This window comes from Dreissena polymorpha, chromosome 6 (assembly GCF_020536995.1).
Source record: "Dreissena polymorpha isolate Duluth1 chromosome 6, UMN_Dpol_1.0, whole genome shotgun sequence".
Lineage (NCBI taxonomy): Eukaryota > Metazoa > Mollusca > Bivalvia > Myida > Dreissenidae > Dreissena > Dreissena polymorpha.
In genome coordinates, this window is record NC_068360.1 from 37,793,503 (window position 1) to 37,803,106 (window position 9,604).

Here is a 9,604-nt window from a genome sequence, read left to right on the forward strand (position 1 = left end):
AAAACTTTCATAGTCCCATCAAACATTGCGAATTCTGAGAAAAACCTCAACACGTTGACACATCGAACACTTTTCATTTGGTGTAAACACGGTAGTGCTAAACATGCAGCTCATTCATGTACACATGTAATATATGTTAAAGAAATATGGCTAAATTTAGTACGCAAAAACAGTTAAAAAAATTGTGTATGATGTTCCTTTTATGACGAAAATCTATGTTGTTTATCAATTGTCGATAAAGACTTTATCTGTAGCTTATTTAAGGTCTTGATTTCCTTTACGCTTTACTTAATTGCATTGAACTTAGTGTTAATACTGAGCTCTCTACAATAAAATAAACAATATTCCATATAAAGGCAGAGTGGAATGATGAAATGTTGCTTCGTCAAGTAAAACCAATTTCATAACTAACTGGTATTGTTAACTCATAATTTGCATGTCAAATTTGTTGTGCTTCAGTGCAGACAAAAATGTATTACACAACGTCACCCATTAAAATATGTTTGAGAAATAATCCTCTTGGCATACTTTTAATGCTACTACAGTACATTTACAACGGGTGTGAATCGTCAGCTGCACCGCAGGAGAGAAAACTCATTTAAAAGAAGTGTGCTTTATTGAGGGAACTTGACTTTGTTACTACAATGACTTAAATGTTTTGTGCATAGATTACATGTACTAGTTACCGATTGTAAATAATTTCCTGACCTTGGTAAGTATACTGGGATCGTCCGTCGAGTAGCACGAGCATCTTAGTGTTTCCGTCCTCAAACACTGAAAAAACAGTTTAAATAGCTAAACATCGTTTTCTGCGAACCAGAATGCTTCAAACTTTTTTCTTTAACTATAATGATGCAATCGCAATTTATAAGATTTTCAGAAACACAAAGTGAGGAGTATTCGGACGATTATTGTTTATAGCTAAAATAGCTAAGCTTCCTATCGACAGGTTGAGGTACAAATGTTAAATATTTGTAGTGTCGTGTTAAGAAACGTGGATTATCGTTATTGACAATGTTATTTGTATATTCTTACCAAACTCATCATACTTCGGTACCAAGTCTCCAAATATGGTGATTGCATTGAGTACATCGAACTTTGCGACATCTGGGTGTTTGTACTGGGAAAAAAACGTTTTTATTGGCGTCGCACTGAAGTGCGGCGACTAGTATGTAATACGTTTTTTTTCGCTTATGGGAGAAGTTATTTTACGGATCAATGTATATAATTTGTTGTCAAAATATCTTGCATAGTGGTGATTTTTTGTGTAAATTAGTGTAAATAAGTACTGCATTTGTGCCTATTACATTTACTACAACATTTATTGCCAATAATGCAAAGCTAATTCTTTTAATTAATAACTGATCACAGGGACTGGGCAATAATGAAAGATCACAGGGACTGGGCAAATACGCGAACCGGTAAAACTTTCTGGATTTGTTAAAAACAAAACTTCTTTGTTCCACTATCCTAGCAACCACCTAGTTACTAATAAAGGCGCTATAGAGCGCGAAGCGCGACACGTATTATTAATTGTAATAATGAGTCTTGATAAAGGAAGCAGCCGCTTATCAATGAGGAGCACCATCACAGCACCCCAGTCTCATTACTATCAAGTACTCGTACAGTTTTTTTTTAAGAACCACATATAGAAGGCCGCAGGCCTGACCCGTTTCTTGCCAGTGGTATGGACCCTTTGGTATGGACCTTTAACCCCGCTCACTATCCAGCGTTTAAACTTCCGGGTTTACATTTAAATCGACTATTAATAGCTTATTAATATCTTAGTTAGAAGGTGATTTTTCAAGCGGTTCCGTAGTGTAGTGGTTACACGCTCGCTTCACATGTGAGAGGCCCAAGGTTCGAGCCCCAGTAGAATCAAATTATTTTATTTGTGTTCTATGTTAACTTTTTGTTTTGATGTAGACATTTTAGTTTAAATAAATATGCTGTTTTATTGTAACCATTTTTTGTTTTTATTATGCCCATGAAATATATGTGTGAGAGGGTGTGGGGGTTCGTAAACACATTAAAACTTTTACAGTGTTTCATATCAATGAGTACTCAACCCCTATCGTAAATGAGCAACGTAAGAATAAGTTCAGAATCATCTCCCCTTGAAGTTGAGAAAAATAAGAAATTACGCTTACAAGATGAAGCAGATTTTTAAAACCTACATAGTTCTGTTCCATTTATGAAAACTGCACACGGATGCCAGTAAAAAAAAGGAAACCATTGTCAATAAAATGAGCTATGAAATATTGGGGGGGTTACAACACAAATCATAGATAATGGTTGTATGGGGGTTATAAACACAACATCATAGATAATGGTTATTTGGGGGTTATAACACAAAATCATAGAAAAGGGTTATACCAGTATCTTTTTCTATTTTTGTTAAAACTAATCGGCCAATATATTAATATTTACAGTAGAAAAAAAATCGTTCCATGTAACTTCATTGAGTGCCTTTTACACTGAAATTCCCGACGCCCTTTGATGCTTTGCATCAATACTTATCTTGGTACATAACACAAACGTAAGTACACAAAGGTAAATTGTCCGTTTTATTTTCGACTCGTATTTCTCATTTAAGACTAAGTGGCACAGCTATTACAAAATAGTGTAATTTATAATGTAATATGAACACGTTAATATATTTTTGTATTTTAATGAAGATTTGTGATATATATTTGTATATAAAAGTAATTGTACAACTTTGTCAACTTGGAATGCCTCCGATACTTTCCTTTGTCCGTTTTTCTACAACTTAAAAGTTGTATTTGATTGTAGAATACCATGAATACAAGAAATATTCGAAGAGAAGACCGAAATTAGAAATGTCGTATTAACGTTTCAAACAAATTTACAGCATTAATGGTTATGAACAGATATACATAAAATACTGTATTTAATTCTCTTGGACGCGTTCTTTTCGTTTGTTATCTAAGTCATTCAAACTTAAAGTCGTGCGTCATATCTAACATTCTTCTGTTCATGATTAATATCCGATAGGTGAAACCTGACACCTTTGGATATCCCATGTACGTGAATAACCTATAAAAATTACCGATATTGAACTAGTTCAGTTAAGAACGATTTTGAGTCGGTAATTATGACAGTTCAAACAATGAAGCCGACCTTAAATCTTGCAGAAGAAGTTTCGAGTCTTACGGTTCTTTTGTATTATTTTTTTTTTATCAATTTTTTTTCCCATATAATGTGATTAAAAACCTTATGCAAATTGAATGTACATATGCCTGTTTACACCTCAATTTAAAGTTAAATTATATTAAATATTATATATGGTATGGTTCTCACAAGACATGTTAAATTCATTTAAACCATTTAAACAACATTAAATAGTTTTTGTAAGTCGCCACGGTTTAAACCAACACACCATCAATGAAAAGCTATGGAAGGATTGGTTGATCGGTACTAAAACGAATGGACCTAATAATTGCTGTTCGAAGTTATCTAAATACTACATAATAAAAATCTTACTATAGATAAATAAATTAAGCTAAAATAAAAACATACTTTTTGCAATGAGCTTCTCAGAAATGGTTCACAGGCAGACATAAGTTCGTGGAAAGTAAGCCAATTTTAAAGCACTCAACTATTTTCGAACCGAAAGTGTGTTTTGCCAACTCTAAAAATAGCAAATATTAGAGGTACCAAAATTCCACAGTCTTCGTTACGGAAGACCTATGTTATATCCTTGTGCGGTTTACCAAAATCAATATGCCCAATACTACGTGTATACTGACAACTTATTACGACAAAGTGAAACGTAAGCTGCACAAGAATACATGTTACGTTTTTATTGTAGGTGATATTGTATTGATGGGTAGGTACTTATTGTCAAACGGTATGACACTGCATAAAAGAACGCGACATCTCTGTGACTAAAACTATTCTGAACGTCTAATGATTGAGCAAGCATATCAGCGCGGCGGTCGCCACATGATTGGATGATATTTCTTATCTGCCTAGGGTATGATGGGGTATTTATCAGATTTGTCTTGTATAGCGACTTTTAAAGAGAAGTTCGTATTTGTGAATAAATGTCATTTAATAAATTTACTTACAACACTTTAAAATAACATGTAAAGAAAACATCTTACTTGGTAACATCTGGGTATTTTAACAGGATTTAAACTGATCGAAAAACTGAACTTAATTAAGATAGGCACACTAATAACATTATTGGGGCCTTTTCTCGTTTTGGTAAATTGACAAAATTAAAACAAAAGTTCCGGATTCGCAAATTTTCGTTGTAGTTACGAACTAACGATATTTGTAAGGAAACAGTAATACTGAAAATTTACCATGCTCTAAAATAGCCATTATATGCATCTTTTGACGACTTTAAAACCTGATCATTTTAAAGCGTTGCAACGCAAAACGACTGAATTATTTGGGAATTCTGCTGTTGTCGTTTTGTTTGTGATATACTACGAGTATTGCTTATATAAGGAATAAATACATCAGTCATGGTATGAGCACGGATAGCGGAGTAGTCTAAGCGATAGACGTTTACTCCAGGGGTCAGTGGTTCGAGCCAAGTTAAGGGTTACTTTTGTTTTTTCTTTCTTTCATTGTATTCTTGTGTTTTTACTGGGGCTTCTTAGATCAAATATTAAAATTATCAATATAAAGTATTTAATTACATTACAAACTTCAATACATGCCAATATCTGTAAAAAGGCTCCTTAAATAGTCGTGATATTGTTATTGCAATGTACATGTAATCCTTATCCTCAACTTGCACTAACGTGAATACAGCAACAATTGATCGCAGCAGGTTTAAATAAATTTACTGTACGATTCTTTAACAACATTAAAAGGGCTACTAAGGCGATTATATATTAATATGTATTTATGTTATGAAAGCTTAACATACTTATCTTCTTTTTGAAACGCTGTGGATAACAATTATTTTTTTTAATTATAAAAGATTGTCCTGCTCGTTACATCACTTTTTTATGCTACCACGTAATGATATTATTGAAGGAACATTTGGACTGAATTCAAACTTGTTCTTTACAAGAGATGTTTGTTTATTTGACATCCTCGTCTATTTTTATTTAAAGGGACCGTCAACCGCGATTGACGAAAAAGAACAGTTCTAAAATACCGTATTTTTTACAATTAATCGTTTATATTAATTAAAACATCACGACTGGTATATTACATTACTTGAAAAAAGTTCATATTTTCAGTATATTCGCCTTTATTCGGTAATAAAATTTCGCGAAGTAAAATCGAATGTACATCGCGAAAAAAGTTGACATAATGATATACACACCATAAATAACGCAAGTAGATTGATCATTTTAAATATAAAATATATAAAATTCACTACGCATGCACACTTTGCATTCCTGGGTTTACCACGTGACGATGATGATCAATCTACTTGCGTTATTTAAAGTTAACTGGTAGTTACCTGGTACCTGTACCCAGTGAATTTTATTACCGAATATACTGAAAATATGAAATCTTTTTTCAAGTAATGTAATATACCAGTCGTGATATTTTAATCAATATAAACTAATAATTGTAAAAAAGATACTGTATTTTAGAACTTTTCTTTTTTCGTCAATCGCGGTAGACGGTCCCTTTAAGGCGTTCTTTAATCACTTTAGTCTGTAGTGAAGGTTAAACAAGATTAATTTAGTAATTGTTTGACCATATGAATTTAATGAAATAGTCAGATCATTTTGAACATTTTCAGATTGAAAAGCCAAAGTGCATAATCAATTGGGTTTTCAGAAATTTACACACGAACTGGACAGAATGCAAACACACAGTAAAAAACTTTGATTTTGCAAATATCTCAAGTTATTGAAATACATATACAAATTTCTGTAGTGCCTAAAAGGCAGTTTTTCTTGCAGTTTATACCGATATCTTTAGGTATAGAAATAAATCCTTAAAACTTCTGAAATCGGTGACAAAAGTTCCCGGTCCGTGAAGCAGAATTGTGCAGTATACATGGAATTTAGCACAAGAACACATGCTTATCAAATAAAGTAATTGTGGTGTAGTTCCAATTGCCATAGGCAGCGTAAAAATCTGTATTTTATGCACTACAGGTATTTGAAATTCTAAAGAAAAATTGTTTTAAAAAGTTATTTGGAAAAAAGCAGCACTTACCGGTGTGTAAACTTCCATTAAGGTAGCGCAACCGTAATGATTTCCCGCGATTTCTTCGAAGATTAAAAAGCCTTTTTACCTGTTTACTAGTGGATATCAAATTTAAGCATAAATTAATGTGAAGTTATCGTGGTCGAGTGGTTAAGACGATAGACTCGAAATCTTGTGGGATCTTCCCGCGCAGGTTCGAATTCTGCCGACAACGCATACTTTTTTGCGACGCGCGGTTACTTTTGTAACGAAATTTGATTTAATAAAGCATATAAGCGATGTTTATTGTTAAATGGTAGTCCGGTTTCTAGCAATAACACAAACATTGCAATAACTACCTGTATAAACCAAGCTTTGCATCGGAGTACAAACTTTTCATTTTTCACTAGCGCCATGCTTTTATAGAATATGATATACTTGTATGCTTAAAATAATTACTTTTTATTGCTTAATAATACTGCTTTCATCCATAGTCATCAGTTTAGCATGAAATATGTTGCAATTTTTATGCACATTCTTCAATTTTTAAAATTAAAACAACGTTATGGCTAAATTGGATTATTAACTGCTGAAAATACGAATAATGCATACTGCATTTTTATTTTTATTTTAAAAAGTGGTATTTTTGCTGAATAAAGTGAATCTATGAAAACTATGTTCAAAATATTACTTAAATGAAACTATTTTGAATTTCATTACATTTTGTTTTGAACCAACCCAATTTCTACTTGGCTAAAACCACTTACATTTCATGGCGCTCTTCCATAGGTAACAAGTTAAGAAAAAGAAATGTCTGTAAAGAATACTTATTTCATCTTGATTAAACATTTTACACCTTTACTGCACACACCAACTACAGGCCCATATTTGAAATCTGGATGTACTATTAAACTTTCATATACCCCAGGGGTGCAACTAAACTTGACAAAAGCCGAGCGTGGGGGTGGTAAAAATCAGTATACTTTTTTTAAAGCAGAGAAATTCTACCTAAACATTTGCAGGGAAATGATGATCATTTAGAAAAATAATAATAAATTAGATTATATTTGGAAAGGTGCCCATTTCAGGTGCGCTACCTTAACGTTTAATGGGGAAACGAACAACGTCACGTGATCATGCACCCTGAAAGCGTGAGCTACTAAACCAAAAAGGATCCAATAACAATTTGACTGAATGTTCAAATATCGGTCATCATAACGTGAGTGTCTGTTGACGTAATGACTTGAAAAGTGTATTGCGTCATTCAGTAAAATGACATGACGTTTTAAAAAGTGAGAAAGAAGAAATAGTTGTTTCTAAGACAAGTCACAACAAATAAATGTACACCAGCTTGATGACCACACGAAACTGTTGATTGACCCTAATATGCAGATAAAGATGATGGTGCGAAATTCAATACGTTGAAAGAAGCAAGGCAACCTAGGAATACAGAAAGAATAGATACATTTATATATTACAATAGAGGTCGGTAATGGAAGGGTTACCGACACAACTCAACATTCAGAGGCCGAGTGGGATACCGACAACGCAATGATAGATTTAACCGCGTAAATCGTACATGAACCGAGAATAGATAATACTAAGACAGATACCCAACAGGAAGGTACACACCAAATTCCTTTAAACTCGACGAAGCTCTGATCGAGAGATTGAATGATAGCGTATGATCATCTTTGGAAAATGATATTTAGCAGCAATTTATAGTTTATCAATGAATATTAGGAACCTCACTTTCACTGTGAATGTTTATAGGCGGCATAAAATTAACGTGTTGCAACTTGCCTTAATATGATGTTTGCTAGTGTTGTTTGTATCATGCATTACAAAGTCGTGCGCTCAGCAGTTGCAGTATTTGAGCTTCATGCAGAACTTGTATTCAATGTAAATCACATTACATTAAAGTTCGTGTTTCACTCTTATTCAACAGGTCTTGCAGTTATGTTGAAGAATAACATGGGTATTTTTGTAGTTCTGCAATGAGTATTTATCGATACAACTCTCGGAAATATCATTGCCCCATGAATGTCAATGTGACATCGTTCAATTAGTAGTGCTTAACCATTTAGACGTTTCCGCAGGAAACCTACTACTGTCCTGGTTTCATTTGGATTTAACATCATGTCTTCGCTTGAAAGCACTTTTCCAATATTTTATTCTATTGTCTGGAATGCGGCTTTCCAATTATTAGCCGGACATTAATCACTGCACATGTCTTTCATATATTTTTGCCGATGAGGTCATAAGCACTTCAATGACTCTCGTCAACCGGCGCGACAAGAGGTATGGTCTCTTCTTTCATGTCAAACATTTTACTTCAAATAGTTGCCTAAATATTTCCAGAGTAGGGACTGTGAGTGCCATTAGCTGCTTTTGATTAAATTCACTCAGTGGCATCAGTTCTGGCTTTGGTGTTATTTTCTTGTTAAACTTTTCAATTACCATACTGACCTGAGACCAGCTGTCAATTAGCGCGGATGTCTTTTTACCCTTGATAGTAATAATAGATTAGCATCACCTTCCAGTCTACTAAAATTGTTTAACAGGTTTCTGTTTGGGTATAGTGTTATTTGCACAGACCCCATTAACCCTATCAATAAGAGCTTTTTCCGTTAAAATGTTGTTGACAGTTAGTGCCTATATGATAAGAATCTTGCCCGTTAGATCGTCTGCCTTTATATGAACCTTTTCACCTCAAAATGGTCTATTTACGGTTTGTATCATTTCATTTGTATTCTCTGGTCTCACTTCCACTTCTATTGTCTCTCGATGCGTCTTCTTTTTTGTTAGTACATATAGTTGTTATTCCAATTTTTGTAAATTCTCTTTTATATAATTCAATAAGATAAATTGGTGATCTATTGTCATAGTCTTTATCTATTTGGGTTGTTTTGTCTGTCTTGTGATACTTGCAGTCCCTGCTCTTCTCATCTCACTCATTTTCGCAACTCTTAAATGTGAGACAGAACACTGGTAGCATTCCTAAACTCAGAATTTCTAAAGTATTTCCAATATTGTGTTCATAAAGATGTATAAGTAGAAAAAATGCTAAAATCTTATCGGCAAGAAATGGTCAACGAGCTATGGAGGAAAAGATGAGGTCAATTTCTTTTGCACAAAAATGCGAATCAATAAATATTGTCTTGAAACAAAGTGCCCTATGAGAACATTTTGAAAATGTTCGTACAGTTGTCGCACACTTCAATCCAGGGCCAGTTCAAAGAAATTCGAAGTTTTCTGTAGAGTAGCAGAACATTTAAATCCGTTGATTCATTAGAACACTCACAGGTTACCAAGTCATATTTGATAAGTATTTTAGACGCGGGTTTAAAAAAAAATTCATGTCGTATTGTAAATGGCACGTTTTTGCACAATGCTTTCCGATATAAAAGTGAATTCGAAATAATAAATATAGCGCACTGCAAATTCGGGTAACCTTTTCAGGCGTTAAGGA

At 33.6% G+C, this 9,604-nt stretch overlaps 1 non-coding gene across 1 annotated transcript; it reads left to right on the forward strand.

The window, feature by feature from the left end:
* Positions 1–6,285: 6,285 nt before the first annotated feature.
* On the forward strand, positions 6,286–6,367 carry Trnas-cga (transfer RNA serine (anticodon CGA)). The gene has a single exon. It is a non-coding gene; the product is annotated as a tRNA-Ser (tRNA).
* Positions 6,368–9,604: the final 3,237 nt, after the last annotated feature.